Source organism: Sminthopsis crassicaudata, chromosome 4, assembly GCF_048593235.1.
Source record: "Sminthopsis crassicaudata isolate SCR6 chromosome 4, ASM4859323v1, whole genome shotgun sequence".
Taxonomy (NCBI): domain Eukaryota; kingdom Metazoa; phylum Chordata; class Mammalia; order Dasyuromorphia; family Dasyuridae; genus Sminthopsis; species Sminthopsis crassicaudata.
This window is the reverse complement of record NC_133620.1, coordinates 63,598,116-63,612,108: the sequence shown is the minus strand read 5'-3', so window position 1 is coordinate 63,612,108 and position 13,993 is coordinate 63,598,116. Positions and strand designations below refer to the sequence as shown.

Below are 13,993 nucleotides of genomic sequence, written 5' to 3'. Positions count from 1 at the left end.
TTGTTCAGTCATTGCCAAGACAATGGGTATCCACTTAATTTTCAGGTTGTTCTTTTTTCCTGTCACAAAGTACGATTATGAATATGTTATTATATGGGAGGCTTCCTATCCTCAGACTTCACTGGGTACATGCCTAATAGTAGGATCTCTGGATTAAAAGATATGGAAAGTTTGGAGTCATTGAATTTATGAGGAACTTTCTGGAACAGAACCTTGGGTAGGGGGTCAGGAGAACAATGAACAGTTGTGATTATTTTAAAAATGTAAATGATTCTTATATAGACTTATAACACAATAAACTCTTTTGATCATCTATTATATTCAAGGTACCTTCTTGGTGCTTACTGTTATCATCATTCATGAAAATTAATGATAACATTTTTCCAAGTGTTTTCACAGCTCTCACATCATTTTATTTTTATAACATTTCTATTTTGGAGGGAGACATTTGTACTCAATCCCGTTTTACAGAGAGGCAGATAGGGAAACTGTGCCACCGAGAGGTAAAGTGATTTGTACAAGGTCAGTACAATCGAGCAAGGATTCGCAAGTCTGGAACTACTTTCAGAGAGTTCTTTTTTATTGCTATCTCTGAGACAGGTTAGTGTAGCTCGTTAAGCTCTGTTTCTACCCCTTGCCCATGTTTCCAACAATCCAGCCCAGGTGAAACTTCAACTGTTTCCTTCTTAGCTCTTCCTGTCACCACTGGGGGCTGCCCTGGGATTTGAATGGGCAGAAGAAGATCCTTGCCTCACTGCTCGTCAGAGAGTGAGTCCCTCTGCTTAGTCAGGACTGCTTGTCCTGATTATTATACAAAGCAATTTGTAGAGTGCTTCTTCTTATTCTTCCTGATGCAGCTGTGCATCTTCTAAGGGGTCATGGAATACGTACTCTCTCCATCATCAGAGATTGCTCCCCGCCCCCCCCCCCCCACTTACCATCCTGCAACTTTTTGCCATCTGATTTCTGAAATAAATCCCTCTTTCCCAGTGTTCAGTCTAGCCACACAGTGAGCAAATTCTGCTCCGATCAGGTGCCCGGGGGCTTTGGTGCTGCAACACAGAAGCTCTCTGGCTGTCCGAGTCTGTGTTCTTGTGCTTCTATCTGCGTGTTCAGTAGGACTCAGGCTGATTTTTATCTTTGTCCACTAGGGGGCTGCTTGCAGGGAAAGGGAAAAAATACGAAGGATAAAAAAATAACATGCTGCTGAAATTTCAGCAAGAGAGAAAAAGAGAGAGCGGGTGAGAGAGACAGCAAAGCAGTCACAGGCTTTCTCCTTTCCTTTGCACGTCAGAAGCAGGCAGCGACCCTGCTTAAGGCTGTTGGCTCAACACGCAGAGGCTGCGAAAGAGGGACAGGGATACAGAGAGTGAAAGAAAAGGGGAGCCCCTACCAAGGAAATTACCACTAGAGAAGTGAAGCCACCTGACTTTCTTGGGTTTATTTAGGTTGGCTCCTCTCCTCCTCTTTCCATTCCCCATTCCTGACTGCTTGGGTTTTATTTTGGTGGTTTTTGCCTCTTCTCTCTCAGAGAAGGACCAAAAGAAGGGAGAGAGGTGTGTGCTCTAGGTGAGCTTCCCAGCTGGCTCCAGACTGAACAGCCGAGAATCCTCTCCACCAGCTGTCTCCTAACTGCTCCCCTGCCACCCACCCTCAGCCTGGGTAAGTCCAGTGCACTTGTTTCTCAAATTCTTCTCTAATGGGATTTCAGCACCAAGGAGAGCTATGTGATGTATTTCTCTGTATGTGAATGTGTGTGCGGGCTATTGGCACTGAGATTACATCTCTCTTTCTCTCTCTCTCTCTCTCTCTCTCTCTCTCTCTCTCTCTCTCTCTCTCTCTCTCTCTCTCTCTCTCTCTCTCTCTCTCTCTCTCTCTCGTCTCTTGCGCCCCAGCAAGGTTCTGTACGTCAGAAAGGAGGGGGGGTGCAAAAGAAAAGTATGTCTACTAGATTAAGAGGAATGTGAACTCGGTATGGGTTTGTGTATCTAAAAGCTCATGTTGCATAAGACAGGTGAGGTCTAGCTGAATTGTCTATGCCTTATGGGTGTCTGAATGGGCTGTCCTTTCCGTATGTAGATAAGAGGGAGGTATTTGGAAATTAGTCTTGCACCTTCTTTAACTCTTTCTCAACAAGCCCTAAATGTGGCAAAGAGTTGCAAAGGAAGCTCTGAAGACGGGAGGCAGAAGTAGAGTTAAAAGTTATACTCATTTGGGAGAGGTTGAAAGAGCCATTTAAAACATATTAATTTTCTCCATATACTTTGGGCTTCCTATGTGGAATGAACTTAATCTGACCTTTACTTTTAGTCTCAGACCTGTCCCCATGCTTTTGGGCATGTGCAACAGGCCAAACGGAGACAGGAGGGGAATCCCTTTGGCTTTATGCCACTGGGTAAAGTGACAGGGTCTCACAAGTTTGAGAGCAGCCTCTTTAACTCTTGTCATAGTAGTTAGGAGTCAGGAGATTCTAAGCATTGCTTGGTTAACCTTGGCTACACGGTGCCGAGGGCAGAGTAAATCTTTCTTGCCCCTCTTTCTTTGGCAATTTACTATTGGAAGTCACTGAAAGAGGAATACTTTTCTCTTGCCCAGTAAAGCAGGGATATAACTAGTATAATTTCTAGCACTTTCTCCCACGCTCTATGACCCTTCTCAAAAGGTTACCATCATAACTAAGTTAATTAACCATCTTATGCTCCTCTTACAGCCCCATTCTTCCTTGAGTCCCTGGCACTTTGAACTGAATTCATTCACTTTTCTTGCTTAACACTCCTTCTCCCTTACCTATTACCCCAGGAAAGCCTGGGCCTTACAACAAGTGATACTAAGAATTTCAGTGATGACTCAATCAACAGGCCCGGTTCATGTTGTGACAACATCCCACAAGAAATGTTAACGTTGTTCTAGAGTCTCTTTGGATTGGGCTTACTGAACTCCAGGTCAAAGTTCATCAAAGGGTCTACTGTTTTCAAGGATAGGATTGAGGGATATTCCTTCTCTGTGATTGGGACACCATTTCAATCTAAAATATAACAGCCTTACTGTTGGTAATTCTTGATGTTGCTATATAAAACAGTGCCCTTTGCTTCTCCCTAGAGATGGACAAAGCATCCACTGCCTAGGTTTAGCTGTGCTGCCTGGGGGATGAAAGATGTGGTACTGTATTAGACATTATCATTATTTATTGTCATTTGTTTGGCTCCAGAGATGGAAATCTTGGACTCCTTTTGTAATAGCAGGAAGTAAGGAGAAGGCAGTAAGGGGAGGAATAGGGTTAGAAGGTAGTGATCATAGGAAATGGATGAGACTGATAAATGCAATTTAGCAGAGCCCAGCAGTGGCTAATTCATATCTTCTTTTCCCTCAATCTCCTGTTCTTGAAATGCTTAATTTTGAATATTGCTTCCTGATTGACATATCCTTATGGACAACTCTGAAGATATGTCCCTGGAATAGACATTGGAGAAAACCACTTAATTCCAAAGGAAATTTAGCTATTAACTCATTAGTTCTCTTACTACCTCTTCAAGTTGATAGTCAATGCCATTATAGACCCATTTTACAGATGAAAAGACAAGAGTTTAATGCAAATGTTATAGCATTTTCTATGAGCCAGGGATTGAATTATAAGGCTCCTAACATCACTAGGTGGTCATTTCCATAAAAGAGTGGGTGGAGGGTAAGGAGGCTGAGTCTTTTCCTCGGTGGTCAAATTTTTTTCAATTCAAGAAAAGACAACTATTTAGTTATACTTAGCTTTATGATGTTGAGAGTATAGTAAGTCTCTACTCTTTTTCAACTCAGAAAAGGATATCTTAATGAACTCTGGAGAGCAAAGGGTGCTCTATTGTCATGATTAGATAAGGAAGGGATGGGTAGAGAAGATATCTCTAGGTGCTCTTCATTTTGCACATTCATTTAAACATAAGGTAATGAGGAGTCAGTTGAAATATCCTACTTGATCTTTCTGAAGAGGCATTCCCTGCCCATGCAGAGTGCCCTCAGATTTGCTCTAGATGGGAAATAGGATTGCAAAGACAGTCATATTATGCTTCTTTCTTACAGCTATGCTTTCCTAGAGTGGGACTCTCCACAAAAAGTACTATCCCTGGGGCAAGGTTAAGGCCGACACAGATAGAAAAAAACCTTAGAAAAGTAATTGAATTCCCTCACCCTCCTTTTTTTAAACATATGATGAACATATCTATTCATAAGATCATAAGGTCATAGATTTAGTGCTGGATGGGACTTTAGAGGTCCCTGTGCAATCCCATTTCTTAATAGGGAAACCTAAGGGTGGCCAGAATAGGCATAGGCAATTTGAGAGGAAGTTTTGTTTTCTTGGTTTCAAGAATTTTAAAAACATCATCATCCCTTTCTCCATATCCCTCTTTTCTAGTATTTTCTATTAATGTGCACTTTGGACTTCAGTATCTATAGAGGGCAGCTATGGAATAGGAAACTTCCCCTCTGAAACAGTAAAAAGCCAAGCAAAGAAACCATAATGGTAATAGTTCCAGCAGTATTCTCCCTTCCACCAAAGCATCTTTTCTTTCATGGACCCCATGTCTCACATAAAACCTCTATCCTAGGAAGATTTTGTTTTCAGTGTTCTCATTATTTCAAATGCTGGATTGATTTGGAATTAGAGACAGAAAAGCTCAGGTACCACAGTTAGAGAGATCTTATGGTAGAAAGAAGTAGGGGAGGAGACAAGATGGATCTTGTCTTTTCCCCACCAAACAATCAATTAGGTAGCTTGGGGTTTGGCTCAATATGGCTCTTGTTGTTTCTTGTACTTCATCAGAATTATGCCTGTTAGGTCCCTTGGACCTTAAGGGAACATTTTAAATTATGTGGAAATTGTAGCTGCTGAGTATGCATAATCTTAGAAAGTTTATTTGAAATTAGATGGCTATCGGTGGATTATGACATTGGAAGTAAAAAAGGGTGGCTTTGGTTGTATTTATGAAGACCACTGGTGAAGTTTGAATGAGATCTAGGGTCAAAGGGCTTTCTTTGTGTCTTATCATTGAATTTACAGCCTTTTGACTTTGACTATTTGAAAATTTATACCTCACAAATTAAATGGAGATATATAATAGGCTTTCCCCCCCCCCCCCAACTCCAGACATTTAGTATTTGGCCAGCTGAACTAAAGTCATGCTACCTAGGTATCATTCTTGGATGAGCTAGGCAACATAGCTATTAGTCACTAATCCAATGCTCCTCTTGGATTAAATGGGAGAGATATGTATGGGGAGATGAAATCTTATGCTAGCTTCCCCCTACAGTTAGGCAAGTCTTAATAGAAGATTTAATGTATAAGAGATAGTATGTTGGATTTAGAGAAAAAGACTAGGATTTTGATTTAATGATGTACTTAACTATTTATGATGAATATGGAGATAGCTTCTTTTTAAGTTAGTTTTTTTCATCTATAAAGTGAAGGGTTAATGAGTACCTTCTAAATACTTTCCAATTTAAAATCTATGATATTATGATCCTATGATCCCATGACTAGGAATATATGAGAAATTCAAATTCTTTTCAGGTATCTTTCCATTTCTTTACCTTTGGTTATTAGGTTAATAATAATTCAGTTTCCCTTTATAATAAGTAAATGGAGTCACCAGAAGATTTGAATTCTTTGTTAAAATTGCATATCTATGAATTCCAGGTACAGAAGAAGATCCTGCTTCTCCAAATGCTCTCCTACCTTTATTTGGAGACCCTGAAAGTTCAAAGTCAGTAGGGTACAAGTGTGTATATGGAAACAGTGACAAGGAGAAAATGGTACTCCCAATCCTTATCTGGGGCTTGACTAACAGAATACTTTTTCCTGCTCCATTTTCACATCACTTCAAAGTTTTAGCAGCCAATAGGTTGGGGACTCAATTCAACTCTTAGGAAGTTGAGAGGAAGTTTTATGTAGTCTTTTTTCCATGATCACTCTATTTTATCTTTTCCTGATTGGGAGCTTATGGAAGTAAAGGAGAAGTTAATAGAAGTTAATAGTAATTCATAATGTAACCTTTCATGAAACCCAGGCAGAAGTTTATATAGAAACCCAATACATTATTGACCAACTGGTGGATGTTCTGGGACTATGTCCCTTTATGAAAAAGAAAAAAAAATACTGATGTTTCTTTCCACCCTTTGACTAACCTTGATTATGGTTTGAATTGAGGGGATTCATGGACATATTCTTTCTCTAATGGAAATTTCTTCCTTAGAAAAATAAGCCTTTGAACCTATGGGCATGCATTTTAAAAAATCTATTTCTTATTCCTATAAGGGTATTAAGGAGAAGGGGATAGAATTTTGGGCTTGTAATCAGGAAGATATAAATTAAAACCCTGTTCTAACACTTTTTAGATGTGTGACTTTAGGCAAATCACTTAAATCCTATATGTCCCAAGCATTTGGGGTTAAGTGACTTGTCTAGAGTCACACAGCTGGGAAGTGTTAGGTGTCTGAGACCAAATTTGAACTCAGGTCCTCCTGACTTCAGGGCTGGTGCTCTATCCACTGTACCACTTAGTATTTAGATTCAAAGTCTTAAAGAGGATATATGAGGGAATCGCTATAGCAGAGAATTTCCCATACTACTATATCTTTTTTATTTCTCAAATTTGAATAGTCCTACTCCCATCATCTCATAGGTACCTATACACAACACATTAGAGAATGGTTTTTGGATTGAAATTTGATTAATGTAAATTACTACTAATTGAAAAAAATTAAACATTGTTGAACAAAACAAGTACCCATATGTAGGAGGATGGGGGAGATAATCCCCACTCTCTTCCTTTCAACTTCATCTCCTTTCCTTCCCCTGCCAATGTTTTGCTCTCCAACAAGTTGGGGGAACTGGAGAGAGAGAAGTTTTTATAGTTGGAGTATGGCACTAGAACAGTTAAACCACTTTTAGTGTGGTTCTGGGTGCTCTCCCCACAACTTTCAGAGGTATATGGTAGGATTATCTACTTTATTTTGATAACTCTGAGTTCTGCCTCTTATGTTGATGTTGATAATAAAACTAATGCAGCCTAGTTTTTTTTTTTTTTCCACTCAGGAGAAGGTGTAATTATTGTTATTATTTTTTTATTTTATTTTTTTAAAAATGTAATGAGGGGCAGCTAGATGGCACAGTGGACAGAGTGCCCACTCTGAAGTCAGGAGGACCTGAGTTCAAATCCGACCTCAGATGCTTTATACTCCTAGCTGTGTGACTCTAAGCAAATCACTTAACCTCAATTGCCTCAGGAAAAAAAAAGTAATGAATACTATCTGTGTAGATGGGAAGACATTTGAGGACTCTTAAAAACCAGTTTAAAAAAAGGAATGGCTCTGGCAATGACAGTAAGCCTAACTTCCCTTCTTGCTGTTATGACCAAGCAACAATTTAAGGAGAATCACCATAATAGAGCATGGGGTTCACAATTTGGAGGGCAAGTTTGAGAACCAGCTCTTAAACTTTCTAGTGTGCAGGATACTAGGCAAGTCATTTAATCTCTTTGTGGCTCAGTTTCTTTATTTGCAAAAATTCAAGTATAGTAATACTTGAATTACCTACCTCAGAGATTGCAAAGAAATTATTTTGTGAGTCTTCATATCCTAAAGGAATGCCTTTTTTTTTTTTATTTCGATGGAGGGGGAAGAAGAACAAGACCTGCTATGATAGGCTGTCATTGATCTGTTAAATCTGTCTCCTGGGTGGCTTAGTGTTATTTGTAGGAGAGATTTGGCCAAAGGCATCCAGACTAGCCAACTCTCATTAGTATTTGTTTCCACTTTTCTCCCCCCACTGCAATATTCTTCCCTCATCCAAAATGGATTGTAGCAAGAAAAGAACTTTTCTTCTGTGGAAGGTTTAACTATTCTGAAATAGGGTAGTCAGTGAGCTTTGGTGAGATAGGGAGTATGGGAATCAAAGTTAAGTAAGCAAATAGGCTTGATTCACCTAGGACCTTAAGTAATGCCTGTACAGAAAAATACTCCACATAGCTGGTGGTGTCTTGGGTTTTTATACTGAAGTCTGGTTGGAAGCATCAAGAGACTTAGGGTGGTCTCATACTAGCACTGAAAGGAGCGATAATTTATTTCTCAAGTTTCATCAGGAAACTGACTAGAAAGGGTCCAGAAGGAGGCTTTTCTAGAGAGATTGGGGTCCCATTTTCTAGCACTGACTCTAGAAATGGTTCCTTATTCTCACAGAAGTCACCCCACACTGATACAATTCAGTTACTATCATGCCATATGTCCTGGCAAGATAGGAGACACCCTAGCTTCATTAGACTTTAAAAATGTACCCGCACATGACAAAATTCCCCCCTTGTGATTTAAAGGAGACAGGCAAGAAACAAGAGCTAGAGAGTGACCTCAGGGAATAACTGCCTGCTTCCAAGTGCCTAGCATGTTATAACAACTCAGCAAAAGTATTCTTCTGATACTCCCTGAGGATTTAGGGACTGAAATGACAACTGAAGCCAGATCTGTCTCTTCTCTTATATTACATCACAGAGCAGTCCCCTTTCCCATGTATTACCTGTACAGATCACCTGGTGATTTACTCAGGTAATTCCTTGAAACAGATAACCCAGTGATTCATTCAGCTAATTCCTTGAAAAAAGTTATGGAAAGAGTCCTGGACTTGAGACCACATGAGATCAAGTTCCAGCACTGAGACTTATTAGTTGTGTGTTTTTGGGTATCATATAAACTTTCTAGAGCTCCATTTCCTCATCTACAAAATGGGGATAATCCTTTTGCTGTCTACCTCATAGTACTGCTGTACTGAGAATACTTTGCAAAGGGTAAAGTAAGGAATATTAATGTGTAAGTATACATACAAATAAGAGTTATTACTGCTACTTATTGTCATTTATTGTTATCTCAGTCTGATATTTAAATCTCATCTTTTTTCAAATTTTCCCATATCTGTGATTTCTAAAACTGGATTATAAGTGAAGCATCTTTTTTTTATACCTTGTACATTTAAAAAAAAAAAATTATACCAGTACTGTGATTTCATCCCTATAGGGAGTTTCAGGAAAGAAAACTCCATTTACCAATGCGGGTAGCACCTTTTCATATCTTAAAGCCTCAGTGACTTGCCTATAACATGGTAAAATCAAATGATTTCTCTGGGGTCGGTCTCTAAGGTCAGATCTTCATGTTACCACATCATACTGACTCTGCTTTGCACATAATAGATAGTAAATAAACATTTGCTTATTGAATCCTTCCACTTTGCTGTCTATTAAATCCTCAGTGTGGCCAGGTGGCCTAGTGAATAGAATGCTGCTCTTAGAATAGAGACCTGAATTCACATCCTGATTCAAACATTTACTGTCTCTCAGCCTCAGTTTCTCCATCTGTAAAATGGGATTAATAATACTGCTACTCATCTTACAGCATTGTTAGGAGAATCAAATGCCATAATATGTGCAAAAATAACCTTAAGGCTTTATATAAATGTTAAGAATTATAATAAGAATAACTATTGGTCTTTTCTTTTAAAGTATAGCTTGGAAGATATCACCTCTTTGAAACTTTTCCTAGTATCCCAACTTGAAAGTGTTCTTTCTTTCTTCACAACATTCCTAAAGCACTTTGATTGGATCTTCTATTTATCATCTCCTCTCATCTCACATCATATATTACATCAATGTATTGTACTGTACCATATCACAAGACAGTATATTATATCATATAACATGAGAGAATATGTCATATAATACAATCCCATGTCATATTCCTTACATTATATCAGATCATATGACATGTCATATCACATGATAACATCACATCATTTCATCATATATATCTCATGACACCATATTTCATGTCATATAATAAACTCCTTAAAATTAGGAACTACTTCATAGTTGTCTTGGTATTGCCAGGGCCTGGTCCTGTGCCTTCTTAGTAGGTAGTTGATAATGTCTGTTGAAATGGCTTGAAATGAATATATCTTGTGTTCTGCCAGAATATTGAGGGCCTGAGTCGCTATCTCCCCTGCCTTCCCTCTGCCTAAGCCCTCAGCCTATTGGCATTTCATGTGGCCCAGGCACTAACAGCAGCCTCAGGTTACTTGGCATTTTAGATCAACTCAGCAAACAATTGCCTGGGCTGACCTGGATTTTATATTCTCTTCTAGCACTAATGGGCTGGGCTGGCTTTGGTTTTATATCACCAATTGGTTGCTGTTGTTGTTGGATTTTTTTCCCCTTATGCCTTCAGCAGGCATTTTTTTTTTTTAGAGAAATCTTTCTACTAATTAATTACTGAAAACTGTTCCTGGCTAAAATTAACTTGGTTCTTCTTAAAGGGACACTAGGCCCTGGTCATATTTACCTACTTGGTCAGGGACTAGCTTTTGGATCTTGTTTTCTTTTGGTTCTCAGGCTTTTCCCCATCTCCTCTCCCCTCCTGGTTCCTCTGCCACTCTGTGCTTTATTTATAAAACCTCATCCTTTCCCTTATAATTATGTTTTATATAAGAAGAGCAGCTAACAGCCACCTCCCGGCTGGTCTCCAGTAATTGTTTGAGTTTCTGGATGGGGTGCAATTGCAAAGGCTGGAGTTTATATAGATTACCTTGAATTTATCTCCAGCAACATCGTCTGGAGAGAAGATGCTGCCTGCCTCGTGAAGTATTGTAAACAGTGCAATCTGCGAGCGCTGGTATTTGTATATGGGCTGTTTGTCTAAATGGATTCCAGTAAAACATACACTCTAATAAGTCAGTTTTTGCCAGCTTGACCTGTTCCAGTGTCTTCTGATCTCTTTCCTGATCTTATCAACATCAAGGGCAGCAGTGGCGCTGGGGCCATCACACAGGTGAGGGGAGCTAGGTCACCTGATACTTCTTATTCCATTTCCAGGCTGACCTGGCTGGCTTTGAGTATACAAGTAGTTATAAGTCAGAGCATGTTGTATATTAATTCTTTACCTGAATTCCATAGTATAGAAAATTAGTTTTCTCACTGTTTTTCATATAGGATTCTCCATCTCCCATCTCCATGCTTTTGCTTGCCAACTATGCCTGTACCCCCTCCTCACTTCTGCCTCTTAGAATTCAGTTTTCTTCAAAAGTCAACCCTTTCCTCCAGGAATCATTTTCTAAACCACCTCCCAGTTGCTAGTTCCTTCTTTATAAAAGTTATGCTTATTTTGTATGCATTTTTCATGTTGTTAAAATTATTAATCTTTTCATTACACAATATTTATTATTATTTGTTTTTATTATATAATGTTTATTATATGTGATCTCTCTATATAATATAATAATATTATGATAATAAACAGTAATAATATATAATAAATGTTTAGAAACAGCCTAAATATAGATATAGATTATAATGTCATGTATATAATACACATATAAAATATAGTTTTTTTCCCCTGTTGATCTGATTTTTCTTGCTCAGCATGATGGATATGAAAATATGTTTACAAGAATTGCACATATTTAACCTATATCAGATTGCTTGCTATCTTAGGGAGGAGGAAGGAGAGAAGAGAATGAGAAACATTTGGAACACAAGATTTTACAAAGGTGAAGGTTGAAAACTTCACAAATATATGGAAAAATAAAATACTATTAAAAACATACAAAACACATCCATACATGTATATGTATAAACATGAGACCACTTCTCTCTTCCCACTGTGACATTCTACTCTCATCCCAGAAGGACTGCAAAAGAAAGGCAGAACTTTACTTCTGTAATGTTTGAATTGAACAGGGTAGTTGGTGAGTCTGGGTGAGATAGGGAGGATGGCAATCAGGGTTAAGGAAGTGAATAGCCTTGATTCACACAGTACCTGCTATGTGCAAGGAAGAGTCAACATGATGTGGTTAATGGAAAGTTGATATCAAAATCAGACCCTGGAAAAATCACTCACTCTTGCAATAGTATAAATAACTCACATATATACAGAGTTTTCCAAAAGTCTTAGTGCCATTTTAAGCTTCCAAAGCTTAAAAGTGGCACTAAGATTTTTGAGACAATCTGTATTGTGTATATAAATGTATATTTCTGAACATATAAAGGAACCTGAAGGCAGGAATTGTTTAAATTTTGCCTTTAAATCCCTAGTGCAATGCCTGGCACATAGTAGATAATAAAAGTTGTTGATTAATAGGAAAGCCAAAATCTGGCCAGAAACAGAGGGAAAAGGAGTCTGATCCATGGAGAAAGAGAGAAGAGGGGTCTGTATATGAAGCTCAACCCTATAAATGGTTGTGTTGAAAAAGGCAGAGGTCAAGGCAGTCTATAAAAGGACCATCTCACCAGCTCAACCCGGTCAGTGCCACAGATAGATAGAACTTATAAACTCTGCAGTAAAGCATTTTGTTCAACTCTGTATATATTTATAGAGATATAAATGAAGTTTAATGCTGGTGAAATTTGCTGTAAAAAGCAAAAGACTTCTTCTCTATCTATACATGAGGTGCAGATCAATTCAAGGTTTTTTGCATTTTTCTACCGGAAAATAAACCTGTGTGAATAGGTCTATAGTAACCCAGCTGCAGCTTATCAGAGGATATCAGCTCTGTGAGAGAAGGATGGGGTCTTAGGATCATCTGTGGAAAAGAAGCATTAAAATACAAAAAAGAAAAAAAAAGCTTAAACACAGGAAGGGAGAAAGCAAGCATTTCCAAAATCAAATGTCTTTAAACAACTCATAGCTTGATGTTAAGGGGAAAAAAGTTTGGAGGAAATACCAGCATTTTATTGGCATTAGACATTTCCATACAGTTAATCTTCTCTTAATTTAAAGAAGTTAGACTGTATACTCTCTGAATTATGGTATGGAGTCAAATCTAGAATTCTCTAAAAGCTAACACTTAATATATATGTGCAACTTAGAAGTTTTCAAGTTGCTTGTCTTAAAACAACTCCCTGAAGTGGGTAAACCAAATATTGTTCCCATTTTATGGATGTTGAAACTGAAGATACTGAAAGTAGTCGATGTCACAAAATTAATTGTTAAAGTCATAATTTGAACACAGATCTTCTGGATTCAGATTCAGCTCAATATCTGTGATATCATGATGCTTCTCAGATACCCCCCTCATAATGGTCATTTCAGTGATAGACACTGAAGTAGAAAATTATTGCACATTGGTAGAAATGGGATGGTAGATAGCTAATGATACAGTGGCTAACATGCTAGGTAGGAATCAGAAAGATCTGAATTCATATTTGGCCTCAGTCTCAGGAATTTTTCCCTCCAACTCTGCCTCCTTCTACTACTATCTCCATCATCCCACAATTGTTTGTTTTCTAAGATCATGCATTTTTTGGAGGCGCAATATAGATGGATATGCTTTACATGAGAGAAATAAATCTTCTAAATGTAATCCCCTTTTTAAAAAATTTATTGAAAAACTTTATTTTTTCTCCATAATATTTTATTTTTCCAATGTAAAGCTAATTTTTATTTTCCAATATAAAGATCATTTTCAATATTCATTTTGAAAGACTTTGAGTTCCAAATTTTTTCTCCTTCCTTCCCTTACCTCTCCCCTTCCCAAGACAGCAAGCAATCTAACATAGATTATACGTGTTCAAACATTTCAAAAGTATTTCCATATTAGCCATGTAATTCCCTTCTACAATGCTCCTTTCAGCTATGCTACTTTAGCCTTTTGTTCTATCTGTGATCTGTTCTTTAAAAGGTAAACTTAAGTTCATGAATTAGCTGTGAAACAATAAATTAAATGTAAGCAGGTGTATTAACCAAGGCCTAAAGAATTTTTATCTAGGAACTATCCTTGTTAAGTAGATACAAAGAAGATGCTAGAGGACTTTACCAGGATTCTCCTATGTGTAATCTAGTCATATAGGCTAATAGTAATAACTGAATCTTCTTCCATATAATTTCTCTTTCCTCCTTTCCCCTTATTTTCCCCATTCCTTCTCTTTTCTTCCTTCCCCTCCATTCCTAACCCCTAGCAGACCCAATCCCACTA

At 38.1% G+C, this 13,993-nt stretch overlaps 1 protein-coding gene across 1 annotated transcript in view; it reads left to right on the top strand.

The window, feature by feature from the left end:
* The first annotated feature begins 1,103 nt into the window (after positions 1 to 1,103).
* Positions 1,104 to 13,993, top strand: part of TNR (tenascin R) — a 685,145-nt gene continuing 672,255 nt past the window's right edge. Inside the window, exon 1 of the mRNA XM_074308424.1 lies at positions 1,104 to 1,662. The gene's annotated coding sequence lies outside the window, so the exon portion shown is untranslated. The remainder of the gene's footprint in view (positions 1,663 to 13,993) is intronic.